At 42.8% G+C, this 16,690-nt stretch overlaps 1 protein-coding gene across 1 annotated transcript in view; it reads right to left on the bottom strand.

Moving 5' to 3' along the window:
- The window catches only part of IL1RAPL2 (interleukin 1 receptor accessory protein like 2), a 1,227,386-nt gene extending 1,224,754 nt beyond the window's left edge, over positions 1 to 2,632 (bottom strand). The window contains exon 1 of the mRNA XM_004064643.3: positions 1,772 to 2,632. The gene's annotated coding sequence lies outside the window, so the exon portion shown is untranslated. The remainder of the gene's footprint in view (positions 1 to 1,771) is intronic.
- Positions 2,633 to 16,690: the final 14,058 nt, after the last annotated feature.

The following is a 16,690-nucleotide window of genomic DNA, read 5'->3' as shown; positions in this document are numbered from 1 at the left end:
AGGAGTAGAAGGGATGCAAGTGGCGAAGATAGGCACTTCTGCTGAAGCCTCGGCTCAGGAATACTTGGGAATTTCACCCTCCCTAAGTCCCAGGGTAGTTGCCCAATTGCTATCTTTGGGGAAGCAGGAAGCATGGAGAAGAACGCGTTCTGTGAGGCAAGAAGGGGTGGAAGCCTAAGTATCCGAGACCCTGCTGGCAAAGAGCCCAGTGGTACAACAATGCATGGATACTAGTGCCCCAAATAATCTGCTTCCACGGTGGGTAATTGTGGGCTATCTAGCCCAGGGCGGACCGCAAATTAGAGAGTTCACACCTTACGGGGCGGCTCAGAGATGAAGCCAAAACCTTGGGTCGGCTGCTGCGGTGGGGTGGGAGATGAGGATGTCAGTGGGAAAATGGACCCCAGTCCCAGACACTTGTCCCAAAAACTTAACTCCTTCATTCCCAGGGACTCTGTAACTGAGGTAGTCTTCCTGAACTGTAGGACGCCCGTGCTGAACTTGCAGGCTCAGAGAAGTGTCCTTTCCTCCCTCCCTCCCTTACTTCCTTGGGATCTGTTCCCAGCTATGCCGCATGTTTAATAATCTACAGCTTGGTTCCCCTGGCCAGGAAAATAAAGGAGGATTCCTTCTTGGAGGTCTACACATTCGATTGAAGGTAGTGGTGGTGGGCAGGTCCCGCTTCCTCATTCGGGGACAAGATACTCCTAAATAGACTCCCCCTGAAAAAACGCCTGTGATAGGCTCTAGAGTAGCTTTCAACTGAGAAGTACTTTTCCAACACTTCTGTGCAGTCACAACTTTTGTGGGTGGCAAGGGGAAAATCTTGAATACTTGTTTACTAATGTCTCTAAGTCCTTGGGCGGCACAGATGGCGAGGGGATGGCTGCAGGGACCAGGAGAAACCCCTGAAGCAGACATTTGTTATAATACACATTTCCCTTGCCAGGGTCTCCTTGCCAAAGCATTTTTCTTAAACGTCTGATAGTGACAGATCAAGCTGTTTGCTCCAATGCCAGGCCCAGAAAGGCAAGGCGAGCCACTCGCGAGTGGCTATCCCTACTCTCCCACTCTAGTGCTCCTTCACAAGGAGTCTGAAGCGCAACTTGGCGCGGGCAGATCCTCACGCCTGAGCAGCAGTGGGGACCTGGGAAACCCACTCTAAGGGTATCGGGGATTCTTGCGGGAAGAGGAAAGGGGGCGTCTCGGGAACCACAGGGGAAGTACCTTCAGGCTCTCAGTGCAGGAGCATAGAGATGGCCCCAGATATCCAGCGATCTCCCCTGCCTAGTGCTTGGTGGGAATCCCAGGAGCGGCAGCGTATTGCTGGGGAACCCCTCGCTGCTCCACCCAGGAGCCGCCTTGAGCCTCTTCCCAGCTCCAGTTGCTCTCCCAGCTGCGGCAGAAATGTGGGCAGTCAGAAGCGCCCAGTTGGAAATTGCCTTCCAGGCTGCAGAGCCCGCGCGCCAGCCGCAGAGAGCATGAAGATCCCGCCGCGGAAACGCAACGCTTGGGCCCGCGGGCACCTGAAGGACAGCGCACGCTCCTCCCAGGCGAAGAGCCCCTGGCCTTCGGAGCTCTATTCCCTAAACTTTCTGGGAAGGCTAAAGGAAGAGAAAGCCAACTGGCAAATTTCCAGGCGCGGAGACCAGAGCTGCAGGAAAGATAAAGCCTCCATTGGCTGCGGCCTGCCCCGCTGCCAACTGAGAGCGCAGCGCGTTCTCCCCTGGCCCTTGCCAGTCAACTCTCCAGCTCTGCGAGTGGGCATTACCTGAGTCTTGCAAAACGGCCAGCAAAACGTCCAGCAGGTCTCAGATGCGTAGTTCCATGTCCAGGGCGAGACGGCGAGACGGCGAGCCGGGTTCCGGAGAGCGCGGGCTGGGACTTCCCAGGCAGTCGGAGTGGCTGAAGGGGGCGCGAGGAAGACCGCGTCTCCCCAAACAGCGGACAGTACAGCCCCGCCTGTTTTCTCCACTCCCTGTCTTAGCCAAAGAGGATGCTAGTAAACTTCCCCCCAGCCAGGGAAGATTTCTAGAGTTCAGCAGAGCTTCTGTGGACTTTGGGGAGAGCTGGAAAGGGAGAGTTGAGGAGGGTTTCTAAATTACTCAGCTCCGTAGTTAGAATGGCAGATGCTGCCTCTGTCTCTCAGTGACTAGACTCTCCTAAGTCGCCTGCCTCCCAGACTCTTCCTTTTGCGCGACTTCGCTTCGGAGCAGCCTTGCTCCAGCAACACCTTGCCTCGGCCAAGCGGTGCACTCCGGGACGCGGGCGCCTCAGCCTGTGGCCCTCGCCCCCCTTGCGAGGTAGGCACACTCCAGGAGCGAAACACCAGCTGCCCTGTCGCCCTAAAGGAGGTGCAGGCGGCAGGTGCAGACTCTGCCTGTCCACCTCTCTCCCTCCTGTTCGCTGCTCCAGTCTTTCCCGGGAACCCTACAGCCAGTGTGCAAAAGCCCACAAGTCTCCCTTAGTTCCGAAGAGGGAGGGGCGCCTGGAAATGAGCCCCAGGCTCGCCTCACATCCTGCCACCGCTACTGCCGCCTCCAAAATATGCCTGGAGTGCGGGTGGGAGGGTAGTGGGAGTGACCGAGAGCTGCGTTTTTGTCGCTAACAGTTTGGTGCCTCCTGGCTGACTGATTGCACCGGGGAGGAGGTGGGAATTAGAGAGAAGCGCTCTGGCGCGTCACGAAAAGAGCTGCTTCTGCTCCTCCTCCTCTTCCACACCCCTTTAGATTTGGGAGCGCGGGGAGGGGAGGCAGATTGAGAAAGGCTGCCAACCCCAAGTCCCCCATCCCCTGGTTTAAAAAAAAAAAAAGCGCTCTCTTACCTTTCTCCGGAGAAGGAAAGCGTGTCCCGGCAGCGCCGTCTAGCGTCCTTACCAGAGTAGGCCGGCGTACAGGATTGGGGCGAGCGCTCAACTGAGTGCAGGTATGGAAAGCCACTAAAAGTTTTCCAGCTCTCCCAGTCTCCAGTTCTAGCCGCTGAACAGGTATCTAGTTCAGTCAGGAGTTCACCTGCTTGGTTCCCCGCAGACTGGAACTTGCTTTTAAAGACGCAATCCACCTAGTTTTTCTGACAATTAGAGCTTTCCAGGACCGGAGAGAACTCTTCTTTTCCACCCCTGCCACCTATAAGATCCTTAAGTCTCAGGGTTCTCCAGCCCTGCCAGTCATGGGGCAGGCAGGTAATGTACTGGGACGCAGGGATGGGCTTGCAGCTAGGACCCTGGCCTCAATCATTCTGCCATGCGCCAGGGGCTCGCCAACCATGCATCTGATCACCTGCTCTCCAACGTATTGCAACCCAGGAACCCCCTCTCTTTAAGCGAGACAGGGTAGAGGGACTACGACCCAGGACTAGCAGCGTTTCTAGATCGCAGCGTTGAAGAGTCCCGTTGCCACGCCAGGTATCTTCCCAGAGTGTTTCGCTGGGCTCTCGGGGCGCCGCACGGATTAACACACCTTTACCGAATTACTCATTTAACGGGTCAGCTGAGCGCTGTTCTCCAGCATTTGCTGCTGCGCTGAGCTCCTTTTAATTTGTCTTTCTCTGAGCTTTCTCCAGCTATTCTCCCGAGGCTGCTCCATCGCTCTGCATTAGCCACAGAGAGCGAACGAGAGATGGATACAGGGCCCAGGAGGGAGAATTGAGCGTTTGGTACGTGGCACGCAGCGCAGACTCGCGCCTTTCTACTCCACTTATTTGGCCGCTTGGCCTCGGTCCACCATCCACTCAACTGTTAAGGCCGGAGCCTGTGCATGATTAAGGTTGTTATCCCTCTCTCGCCTCTCTTGCCAAGTTTATGCACTCTTCCCCTGTGGACCATCTCTTTCGACAAATGCAGCAAAACCCCACCCCCATCCTGGAAAATTTCTTCTTCAATCGGGGTTAAGTCGGGGATCTAGAGAGGTCGGGTGTGAAAGGAAAGGACCTTCGGGCGGGAACCAATACCAAGCTACCCTCCTGGTTTTCGTTGTTTATATACATGGGAGGGGGAAAATGGTCTGTATTTTTGAAACAGAAGATGTCCTGCCGTTTCTGCTTCTGTTTTTCCTTTTTTGTTTTTTTTTTTTTTTTAACAGCCAATTCTTTTGGAGGGAGATAGCCAGCCAATTTTCCCTTTCTCCTTGCCTACGGAGCTCATGCAAACTTCCCTACGCTTGCCGGCTGGCCCTGTGCAACCTTCACTACCACCTCCCGCCAACCCCCTCCGCACCTACTTTACTGTTAGTGGTCCTCAATGCCAACTGCCAGGTGCTTCCAACCAGCTGGGTACGGCAGGCAGCAACACGGGGTGGCCCCTTGGTGGAAGGACACCACCTGGTCAAGTCTTTCCTTTCTGGTTGGATCCCTGGCACCTCCAGTCTGGCCTTTAGCATGGCACTAGCCCCCGGACCCTGGGCCTTAGCTGACCAGCAGGGCTGTCCATGGATGAGACCATTTGATCAAGCCACGGGACCCTTCACTTACATTGGGGTGTTAAGGAGCCAGCAGTCAGAGTGAGGGGAGCTGATTCAGGATCCTAGCCAATAAGATCCCTAGGCAAATCATCAAGTAGACAATACATTTAAAATAAAAACAAACCTCTTCCTGTCCTGTTGGTTTCTCGTTTCATCATCTTTCTATATCTAGGGTCTCGCTCTGTCACCTAGACTGGAGTGCAGTGGCACATACAACCAATTTGACCCAATTTCACTCTAATACCCAGTGCGTTTATGTATCAAGTTCTGTACCTCCTACCCTACCAAAACTTACTCCTTTGTGTACCTACCATTTTTTCAGTACTCTCTCTGCTGAGGATGGTTGGTGCTCCAGTCTGATTAATGCCTGACTAGTATGACTAACCTTTCCTGGGTTACATCACCCTTCACCAGAAACTTTAAGAAGACTCCCGAGAATTGGAAACAACGCACCATGGTAGATCAATGGATTTTTTTTTCTGGATGGGGGATGGGCTCTTGGTATTCATCAAAGAGGGCTGCTTGTTTGGCCAATCATACCAGTCTGTTTTATGGTTTTAAAAGTGATCTTAAAGGAGTTCAGGAAAGTAAGCATAAAGAATCCAAAGAGGAATAAGATGCCAAGAAAATGAGGAAGGAACCAGTGAACTTTTAGAAAAGACTGGGTGAGACCTCATGGTCTAGCACCTTGTTTCTCAAAGTGTTTTCCATGGACCAGCAGCACTTGTGACCTTGATAGAAATGCAGTCTCAGGCCCCACCCCCAGACCTACTGTTCCAGAATCTGCACTTTAACAAGATCCCCAGGTAACTTTGTATGCACATTAACACTTGAGAAGGCTTTTCAAGAAAATCTTTCAATTCTGCCTAGCCCAGGAAAGGAAAAGAAGCAGTGAGTGTAATTATCCCAATTGCTAATAATGAAATCTTGTCATATGATAAGCACCAAGAACAAGGCCAGGGTCATATCTGCTTAGGGCAATTAGACCCAATCTATTTCATGACCAAGTCTGATCAAATTATGGTTAGTGCCCCTACCTACAGATGGCCTTTTTGGCAAAAATGCCCTAGGTTACATGAAATAATTACTGCTGCTGAAGAAATACATCAATTCCCATGGCCCACTAGAGTAGAGTTAGTATATCATCTTCCTAATAATATTAAGAACAGAACTTTACATAGTTTGCCAAATCTTGGGCACTTGATATATTCTCATGATTAATGGTGAGAAGAGCTGGTAACCATTTAGAAAGGCCAAACTTTTTAAAAATGTTATCAATTGGGATAAATAGCTTTGCAAAAAAAAAAGTAACTAAAAAGTATGCTGAGCTTTATTCTCTCTGCACAAGGTAAATCTCAAAGTAGCCTCTTAGGATAGGAAGGGGAGAGACCAGACTACAAACAGTTATTCTGTGTCTACTGCATGCCAGGTACCTTACATACTTGATTTTATATCATCCATGTTCCTAGACCAGGCTGATGGCCAAAATTACTGGTTTAGCATCTTGTTAAAGACTCCTGGGACAATGCCTCAGATCTGTTAAATCAGAATCTCAAGGAGTGGACTTCCACAGGTGGGGAACAAGTATCTAAACAAAACTCAAAATCCATAAGCCAAAAAGAAAAAGATTGATACTTTTTACTATGTACAAATTTCTGCAAAGAAAAAAACACCATACACAAAGTCAAAAGGCAAACTATAAATTGGGAGAAAAACTGAAATTCCTTAAACAAAGGGAAAATTATAAATATATAAAGGGTTCTTACAAATCAATTGGGGAAAAAAAATCAACCCAGTAGAAAAATAGGCAAATGACATGAATAGATACTACATGTTTAAACAATGCAAATGGGCATACATAAATTGAGAAGTAACTGCAACCTAGACCATAATGGCAAAGAATAAATGTTTGATAGCATACAATGTAGGAAAGCATGTGAAGAAATAGACATTCTCATTCAGTTATCTAGAATGTCAACTAGTGCAACCACACTGGAGAGCAAAGTGACAACATCTATTAAAATTGTAGATATATACATACTCATATATACAAAGGTATTTCTGGGTGAATACTCAAGAAACTGATAATAATGGTTGTTTGTTGGAAGGAGAGGTGATTGGCAATGTGGGGGTGAGAGGCCAATTTATGTTTCATTATGCATTATGTGGGACATTAGATTATTGTTTCTAGTTCTTCACACCATCACTATGAAAAAATTGTATATTTACACTCTTTAACTTGAGACTTTGAATACCTCCCACTCCACTAGAGTTGACCAAAGAAATATTAGCAGACTTGATGTTAGCAGCTTGGCCTCTTGTACTTTTGCCATCCACCAATAGTCCTGGGTAGCTCCGGGTCCAAGGAGAATGATGAGATATTGGTGCACATCAGAAAGCAACCCATAGCTTTAGGCCAAGCCCAAATGAGCTCAGTTAAACCCCAATGTACTTACAGACCTGTGAGCAAGAAATATAAATATTTATTGTTATGTGCCACTTATACTTTGTGTTGGGAGGAGGTGGTTGTTACAAAGCATTACTGCATGAATAACTAAGACAATTCACTTTACACTTAGAAATATTCACTATGTGCATCTGTTGCTTTCCATTTAACAAATGCTTGCTTTGATCAAAAAGCAACTTACTTATCTATCATTAGGACATTGATTAAATGAACTATGAAACATCCATATGATGAAGTGCTATTCAGCTTGAAAAATAAATGAGGAAACTCTATGTACTGATATAGAAGTACCTGCAAGGTGTAGTGTTAAAGGAGAAGCACAGGTTGCAGAACAACATGCATAGGATGCTTCTATTTGTGTAAAAAAAAAGTTGAGGAGAAGAATAATATGTATTTGGTTGGAAAAATATGCATGAAATTTATCATATTATTTACCTGTTGGGAGAGGGTTGTACTAGGTAGAGATAGAAGGGAGATATTTCACTGAGTACATTTTATACTTTCATTTTTCTTTTCTCAAACCATATCAGTACATTTCCTCTTCAAAAACAATTAAAATTAATTTTAAAATACAATTTAGCTGGGTGTGGTGGCTCATGCCCATAATCCCAGTCCTTTGGGAGGCTGAGGTGGATCACTTGAGGCCAGGAGTTTGAGACCAACCTGGGCAACCTAGTGAGACCCAGTCTCTACAAAAAATTTAAAAAATAGCTGGGTATGGCGGCTCACACCTTTGGTCCCAGCTACTTGAGAGGCTGAGGCGGGAGGATCATTAGAGGCCTAGGAGGTCAAGGCTGCAGTGAGCTATGATTGCACCACTGCACTCCAGCCCGGGTGACAGAGCAAGACCATCAAATAAATAAATAAATAAAAACAAAATACAATTTGCTCATTTTTACATAAGTTCCTCAGGTGCTGGATGAACATACAAGAAACTGCAACTTCAGCAAAGTCTCAGGATACAAAATCAATGTGCAAAAATCACAAGCATTCTTATACACCAATAACAGACAAACAGAGAGCCAAACCATGAGTGAACTCCCATTCACAATTGCTTCAAAGAGAATAAAATACCTAGGAATCCAACTTACAAGGGACGTGAAGGACCTCTTCAAGGAGAACTACAAACCACTGCTTAATGAAATAAAAGACGATACAAACAAATGGAAGAACATTCCAAGCTCATGGGTAGGAAGAATCAATATTGTGAAAATGGCCATAGTGCCCAAGGTAATTTATAGATTCAATGCAATCCCCATCAAGCTACCAATGACTTTCTTCGCAGAATTGGAAAAAACTACTTTAAAGTTCATATGGAACCAAAAAAGAGCCCGCATTGCCAAGTCAATCCTAAGCCAAAAGAACAAAGCTGGAGGCATCACTCTACCTGACCTCAAACTATACTACAAGGCTACAGTAACCAAAACAGCATGGCACTGGTACCAAAACATAGAGATATAGACCAATGGAACAGAACAGAGCCCTCAGAAATAATGCCGCATATCTGCAACCATCTGATCTTTGACAAACCTGACAAAAACAAGAAATGGGGAAAGGATTTCCTATTTAATAAATGGTGCTGGGAAAACTGGCTAGCCACATGTAGAAAGCTGAAACTGGATCCCTTCATTACAACTTAAACAAAAATTAATTCAAGATGGATTAAAGACTTAAATGTTAGACCTAAAAACCATAAAAACCCTAGAAGAAAACCTAGGCAATACCATTCAGGACATAGGCATGGGCAAGGACTTCATGTCTAAAACACCAAAAGCAATAGCAACAAAAGCCAAAATTGACAAATCGGATCTAATTAAACTAAAGAGCTTCTGCACAGCAAAAGAAACTACTATCAGAGTGAACAGGGAACCTACAGAATGGGAGAAAATTTTTGCAATCTACTCATCTGACAAAGGGCTAATATCCAGAACCTACAATGAACTCCAACAAATTTACAAGAAAAAAACAAACAACCCCATCAAAACGTGGGCAAAGGATATGAACAGACACTTCTCAAAAGAAGACATTTATGCAGCCAAAAGACACATGAAAAAATGCTCCTCATCACTGGCCATCAGAGAAATGCAAATCAAAACCACAATGAGATACCATCTCACACCAGTTAGAATGGCGATCATTGAAAAGTCAGGAAACAACAGGTGCTGGAGAGGATGTGGAGAAATAGGAACACTTTTACACTGTTGGTGGGACTGTAAACTAGTTCAACCATTGTGGAAGTCAGTGTGGCGATTCCTCAGGGATCTAGAACTAGAAATACCATTTGACCCAGCCATCCCATTACTGGGTATATACCCAAAGGATTATAAATCATGCTGCTATAAAGACACATGCACACGTATGTTTATTGTGGCACTATTCACAATAGCAAAGACTTGGAACCAACCCAAATGTCCAACAATGATAGACTGTGGCACATATACACCATGGAATACTATGCAGCCATAAAAAATGATGAGTTCATGTCCTTTGTAGGGACATGGAGGAAGCTGGAAACCATCATTCTCAGCAAATTATCACAATGACAAAAAACCAAACACCACATGTTCTCACTCATAGGTGGGAATTGAACAATGAGAACACATGGACACAGGAAGGGGAACATCACACACCAGGGCCTGTTGTGGGGTGGGGGCAGGGGGGAGGGATAGCATTAGGAAATATACTTAATGTTAAATGACGAGTTAATGGGTGCAGCACACCAACATGGCACATATATAACTAACCTGCATGCTGTGCACATGTACCCTAAAACTTAAAGTACAATAATAAAAAAAAAGGAAAAAAGAAACTGACAACAGTGATGGTTTTTTTGTAAGAGGGACCAGGGAGTTTGCTATCTGTACTGGGAGGCAAATTTAAGTTTCATTAAATACTTGTGGATTCCAATTATCAACCAGGTTTGGGAATCACGGATTGAATCTTCACAACAACATTGCCAGGTAAATTATTTCATCTCGTTTTGGTAGTTGAGGAAACTAGAAGTTAGAATGATTAAGTAACTTGTTTATGGTCTTGTCCGCCTTATTTCCAAGCCTATGGTTTTTCCAGTATAGCATACTACTTACCCACTGGCGTACACAGACTCATATATATACATCAGCAATGAAAATTGACATAGAGAAGTTCAAATTTTCAATTTAGGCCTCCTTTTTTTCTACTTTCATCATTCTCCTATTTCCCTAGGGCCAAAATGACAGAAGCAAAAATGTGAGTGTATGTGTGTGTGTGTGTGTGTGTATGTGTGTGTAAAGTTGGATTTACATCTGCCATTTTACTTTTTGCTTTCTATATGTCTCATGTCTTTTTCTTCCACTATTCCTTCTTTACTGCTTTCTTTTGCATTAAGTAATGTTTTCTGTGCAACATTTTAATTCCTTTTATGAGTTCTTCATTATATTTTTGAACTATTTCTTACTGGTTGCTCTAGGGCTTGCCAAATACATCTTAACTTATGAGAATCTATTTCAGATTTATATTTACATAATTCCAGTGATATATAGGAATGCTAGTCCTATATAGCTCTGTTCCCTCTTCTCCATTTTTGTATTATTGTCATGCATATTACGTCTATGTTACAAACCCAATAATGCATTGTTATAATTATTACTGTATATAATTTTATGTCTTCTAAAGAAGCTGAGAGAAGAAAGGAAATGAAATATATATGTTATACAGTTTGTATTATTAACCTTATTTACCCGTTCTCGTGGATCTGAATTACCATCTGGTGCCATATTCTTACTTTAATACAACACTGCTCCTACCCACTTCATTTGTGTTATTGCAAAGTATGTTACATTTCTATATGTTATAAGGCAACAACAATGACTTTATACCATTGCTTTTTAAATCAGTAAAGAGAACGAAGGAAAATATTTTTATATTGTCTTTAAAAATTACATAATTACCTTTGTTTTTTCATGTGGATTCACATTAGAGTCAGTCCTCCACAACCACGGGTTTGACATCTGTGGATTCAACCAACCACAGATTTAAAATATTTGAGGAGGGTGGGCGCTGTGGCTTATGCCTGTAATTCCAACACTTTGGGAGGCTGAGGTGGGTGGATCACCTGTCAGGGGTTCAAGACCAGCCTGACCAACATGGTGAATCCCCATCTCTGCTAAAAATACAAAATTAGCCGGGCCTGGTGGCATGCACCTGTAATCTCAGCAACTTGGGAGGCTAAGGCAGGAGAATCACTTGAACCTGGGAGGTGGAGGTTGCAGTGAGCCGAAATTGCACCATTGCACTCCAGCCTGGGCAAAAAGAGTGAAAATGTCTCAGATAATAATAATAATAATAATAATAATAATAATAATAATAATAATAACTAGAGAAAAAAAACAGAATTCCACTAAGTTCCAAAAAGCAAAATTTGAATTTGCCATGCACTGAGTACTACATTGAATCCTTGTGAATGAAGTGATGTGCAGATATTGTATTAGTTATTACTATAGGAATAATGTAGAGATGATTTAAAGTATACAGGAGGATGTGAGTAGGTTACATGCAAACATTACATCATTTCATATTGGAAACTTGAGCATCCACAAATTTTGGCACCCTCAGGGAATCCTGGAACCATTCCCCCACAGATACCATGGCACAACTCTACATTGTGTGGTCACCTGCTTTCATACTAAAGAATCTCAATTAGTATTTCTCATAAAGTGGCTCTTCTTGCAACAAACTCATTATTAGTTCATCTTGGAATATTTTCTTTTTGCCTTCATTTTTGAAAGACTGTTTTGTTGAATATGTGATTCCTGAGTTTTTTTTTTTCCTTTCTACACTTTAAATATGTCATCCTGCTGCCTCTGGCCTCCATTGTTTCTGATGAAAAATCAGCTTTTATCTTATGGGGATTCCTTTACTTATTGAAGCATAGTTTATTTAAACATATTTATTTTGGCTTTTCTGAAGGCTTCTCTGTTAAATATAACAACTTCACCATCTACCAGGCAGTTTCTGCTGCCTGCAGTGTTATTTTTCCTGCATATGGGTAACACTTTCCGTTTTTTTTCTTTTTTGCATATCTTGTAATTTTTGTTGAAACCTGGACATTTTAGGCAATCCATTGTTGTAACTCTAGATGTTGATTCCCTTCTCCATTCTCTGAGGCTTGGCTTTGTTTTTACTTGCTTGTTTGTTTTGTGACTTAGCTAGGCTATTTTAATGAAAGCTCTTTTTCTCATAGTGTGTAGATTTTGGTGTCATTCTTCAGAGGATACCACTTTGGGCATATAGTCAGTCATCCTGGAATGACTGTGATTTTAGCAGGGCTCTCTTAGTCTCTTTCCCTAATCTCTCTGTTAGGCTGTGTGCCTTAGTATCACATCCAGCTGTTATGCTCCACTAATTGGGGCTGATTTCTCTATTGTTTTCAACATTGCTCCACAGCCTAATCCAGCTAAATTTGAGCAGGACTAGTTTTTGAGCCAGTCTTTTGAGGTTTGTTCTGACCCCAAGAGGGCTCTTTTTAGCTGTGTCTTTCCTTGCTTTTCCCTAGTGAACTAGCTATGCTATGGTTCTGCTTGCTGTTCTTAATTAAAAGGAGCTACCATCCTCTTATTTGTTAACTACAAAAATCTGCATTGTTTTATTAAAGAGGCTTTTAGGCTTGAACTTCTTCACACTCTGCTTCGATAAAGTCTTTTGGGAAAGCTTCAGAAATGTCTGTTCTTATGGACTCTCTCTCCATGTGAGCAAAATCTCTGAGCCATACTCCAAGCACTGGGCAGGAGTGTTAGCTTCTGATCTTCTCAGCTTGTCTCTCCCAGCATGGAACCTCTGCCCTACGAGTGAGCTAGAGCAAGGGTAGCTGCATCTCCAGTATTCTAATTCTCCTATGCCTTGTGTAGAGTTTCTACCCTATGAATGTGGGCTGGATGAAGGAAGGGCTCCCTCCATTCTCAGCCACACACCAGGAATTCAGCATCTTCAACTCCAAATTGGGTCAGATAAGAAATGCTGGTGTCTTGCCCCTACCAGTAAATTACCATATCCCTGGATTTGGAGCTGAGGAGAGAGGGAGTCCTGATTTCTTGGCCACATCCACCTGGAGTAAAGCTTCTATCAAGCTGAGCTGGGGAGGGGTGAAAGAGGAAGTGGATCACGAATCGAGTGCCAAAGATTCTAACTGCTCTTACTGAGTTTTAGATTTTTTTAAATAAATATTTCCTGCTGTATGCCCTTAGGACAATTTTCAGATTTATTTATTTATTTATTTATTTATTTATTTATGGTTTTAGTTTTCATTAGTTATGCTTGCTTCACTAGGGATCGGATCTGTGGAGCTCCTTATGCTACCATCCCAGAAGCAGAACTATTAAATGAGCTTTTAAAGTTAAGTCCTTGTGAAAGGGGCATGGATAACTGATATGGTTTGGCTCTGTGTCCCCACCAAAATCTCATCTCGAATTGTAATCCTCACGTGTCAAGGGAGGGACCTGTAATCCCCACTTGTTGAAGGAGGGAAATAATTGGATTAAGGGGGTGGTTTCCTCCATGCTGTTCTCATGATAGTGAGTGAGTTCTTAGAGATCCGATGGTTTTAAAAGTGGCAGTTTGCCTTGTGCATTCTCTCTCTTCTGCCACCATGTAAGATGTGCCTTGCTTCCCCTTTGCCTTGCACCATGATTGTAAGTTTCCTGAGACCTCCCCAGCCATGTGGAACTGTGAGTCAATTAAACCTCTTTCCTTTGTAAATTACCCAGTCTCAGATATTTCTTCATAGCAGCATGAAAATGGACTAATACAATAACAATACAAGAGCTGTCCTTGGGAAGTGAATATTTACCAGAAGCAAGAAGAAAACTCATGGGTCATCACAGCACAGGTGAAAATTCAGTAAGTTCACTTTGAACAGAAGAAATTGTTGTGGAGAGTCACAGGAGGGAAAGGCAATGTTGGAAGAAATCAGAGAAGGCTTCGTGAAGGAGGTGACATCTGAGGGTGGCTTAAAAGATAGATATACATGAAAAGGGGAAATTTCAGGCAGAGAACATAGCGTCAATTAATTCATTTGTTCACCGAATATTTGTTGAGTGCACCAAGTCACACCCTATTTCTAGGTGCTATGAAGAACATAGGCAAAAATCTCTTCGCGGATGGAACTTAAATTCTGGTGGCAGTGGAGAACAGAAAAGAAATGTAATATGTAAGCAAATGGTATGATACAGCAGAAACTGGAAAATAGCTTTATGAAAAGAGTGAAGCAGGATAGGTGATACAGAGTGGTCCAGGAAGATGGTAATTTGAAATAGGGAGGTCAAGGAAGGCCTCACTGGAAATTTGGGATTTGAGGAGGATCTTAAAGAAATGAGGGAATAAACCCGTCCTGTATCTGCGACAAAGTGTTGCAAGCAGAACGAATAGGAAGTGCAAAGGCCTTGAGGCAGGGGCACGTCCTACAAAGAAGAAGAGAAAAGAGACTAGTATGGCAGCGACTAAGTGAAGGAGAGGACAGCGGTATGATTCAAGTTAAAAAAAAAAAAATAGTGGGAGAGCCAAAAAGTCTAAGTCCGAGTAAATGTGTATGGCAGAAAGTTGTGGTGCATTTTATAAGAAAAGGAGACTGTACAATGATTTGTGGCCTAACATCTCTAGAAAATATGAATGAGAGAGAGGCCTGGAAAAAATGGATTGGTGCCAAATTGTGAAGTGCTTCAAATGTCAGGCTAAGGATATTATATTTACCTCAGTGGGAATGACAGAACTTCATAGGTATTTGTTTTCAAAACCTAGAGTCATGAGGACTTGGTATATATTACCTTGTCCTCTCTCTTCATCCTCCTCATTTCTCTATGTAGGCCTGACATGAGAAAGTGACAGAATCAAGCATCAGAAGAGAAGTACAGACCAGATATAACGTTGCGCTGGTATTCCCCTCTCCCATCTCAAGCCTTGATTGACTTCTTGGTGAAGGGGAGATCCCTGTCTAATATTTCACAGCTTTATTTAACAAAATGAATTCCCATGTTTTACTACATTGTCAGAAAATTTCTACTTATATCTCAGCTAAATCCCTTTACCTTTGCTTTATTCCTTAGAGAGGCAAGCAACTCTTCCATCAGCTTGGGTTTCTGAAGAAAGCAGGAAAAAACTAAGCCTCAGACTGAAAAACCTCTGTCACCCTCAAAGAAAGGAAGTCAATATTTATTTATTTTTATAATCACCAAGAATCACCCTGTCAAAGGAAAGTCAGATATCACTAAGCATCAGCACATTTGCTAGAAAGGTAACGTCAGTTATAAACAGTCTTCTAAATCAATTGATTGCAGTTTGGGCTTTTATCACTAAAAGAAGAAAATCCTTTGCATTATAATAAAAGAAAATCCCAATCATAGAACAAAAAGAAGCAGCAATTCAGAGTGTAAAAAAGCATGTGATACTTAGGGAAATGGTTTTGCTACATCAGGAGCCAATAATATCTCTACAATGATGCTTTAAATTGGACTTGGAATTCACATAGCAATGCTGTAGGTTAAGGTTTCCAATTTTGACATGAGTGCTTTTAAGACACTGAGAAGTTGGGGCCAGTTTTAAAGAAAGGCTTCTCCATAAGGCAATGAATTATTGCTGTGTGTTTCTACATCAAACCTCTTATACAGAGTTCTAGCAATTGAACTGTCAGCTGTCACTTCAGCTCATTTGTGGCACAAGGAAAACTCTCTCCATTAAGATGCCCTGGCAACACTGTGTGATTGTGTAGCACCTTCTAATTGAAGGAGAAAATTTTAAGTATCCTTAATATCAATTTACTGTCAACTATCTGGTACTGCTGTCTTTGTTAGTATTTGAAAATAGTCATAGGCTTGGTGACTTTTTATTAACAAGAAGTCTGGATTAACCAGAACATTATTTTCCTTAGCCATGCTCAGTAGCTGATATTTTAATCCAAAAAGCATTGTGTCCTACTAGAAAGCATTGTTACAGAACAAGAAGAAACACAAGGGGTAGATTTATTTATCACTTCATATCATGGACAGATGGCCTTGTAATCTGCTCAGAATTTTAAAACAAAGATCTTTTAACAAAGTTTCAAAGCCCCTACTCTTTAAAAGTACTCACTTTGGGCAGCTTAAGTTAAAAATGTCATAAGTCATTTATATGGGGGCAGCCTGTGATAAGAACTGCCCCCAACCCCTAGCTTCACACCCACCCCAATATGAATCAGCACTTCTTATAATATAAAACAACATCTCAGGGATCTGGGTAACTGTTATTCACCTCCCATGAAGGTACCAAAGAAAACTCGCACTTGTCAAAAACATCAAGAATTAACTTTCAAAAAATAAAATTTTACTGTGTTGGATTTTTTACTACATGCTGGTGGTTTTAGATCATATACACTGAAGCAAAGTAGCAAAGCTTCATGCAGAATATACTAGAGTAGAAATCAGAAAATCTGAGAAATTTTTCTGTTGCTGTTTTTAAAATCCTGGTTCTGCTATTCATCTGTTCCTTGTTTGCTATCTCTGTTTTTCTCTCCCATTGTCTTGAGAGGAGAGGGTGATGAATATTGTCACCTGACAAGGATATGGTGCAGAATAATAAAGAAGTGCCTGCAAAGTGTTTAGAATGCCTTGGAGATAAATACCAACTAGCTACTATTATAGTATCATTAATAAGCTAAAAATAATAATCAGACACACTTAGTGAAAATGCTGGGTATAAAATACAATATTTTACAGAAGAAAGTATGGATTTGGATCTTGATATTTTTCATTCACCTCTTCCT

The sequence above is a fragment of the Gorilla gorilla genome, chromosome X (assembly GCF_029281585.2).
Source record: "Gorilla gorilla gorilla isolate KB3781 chromosome X, NHGRI_mGorGor1-v2.1_pri, whole genome shotgun sequence".
NCBI classification, from domain to species: domain Eukaryota; kingdom Metazoa; phylum Chordata; class Mammalia; order Primates; family Hominidae; genus Gorilla; species Gorilla gorilla.
This window is presented reverse-complemented; position numbering and strand designations above follow the sequence as displayed.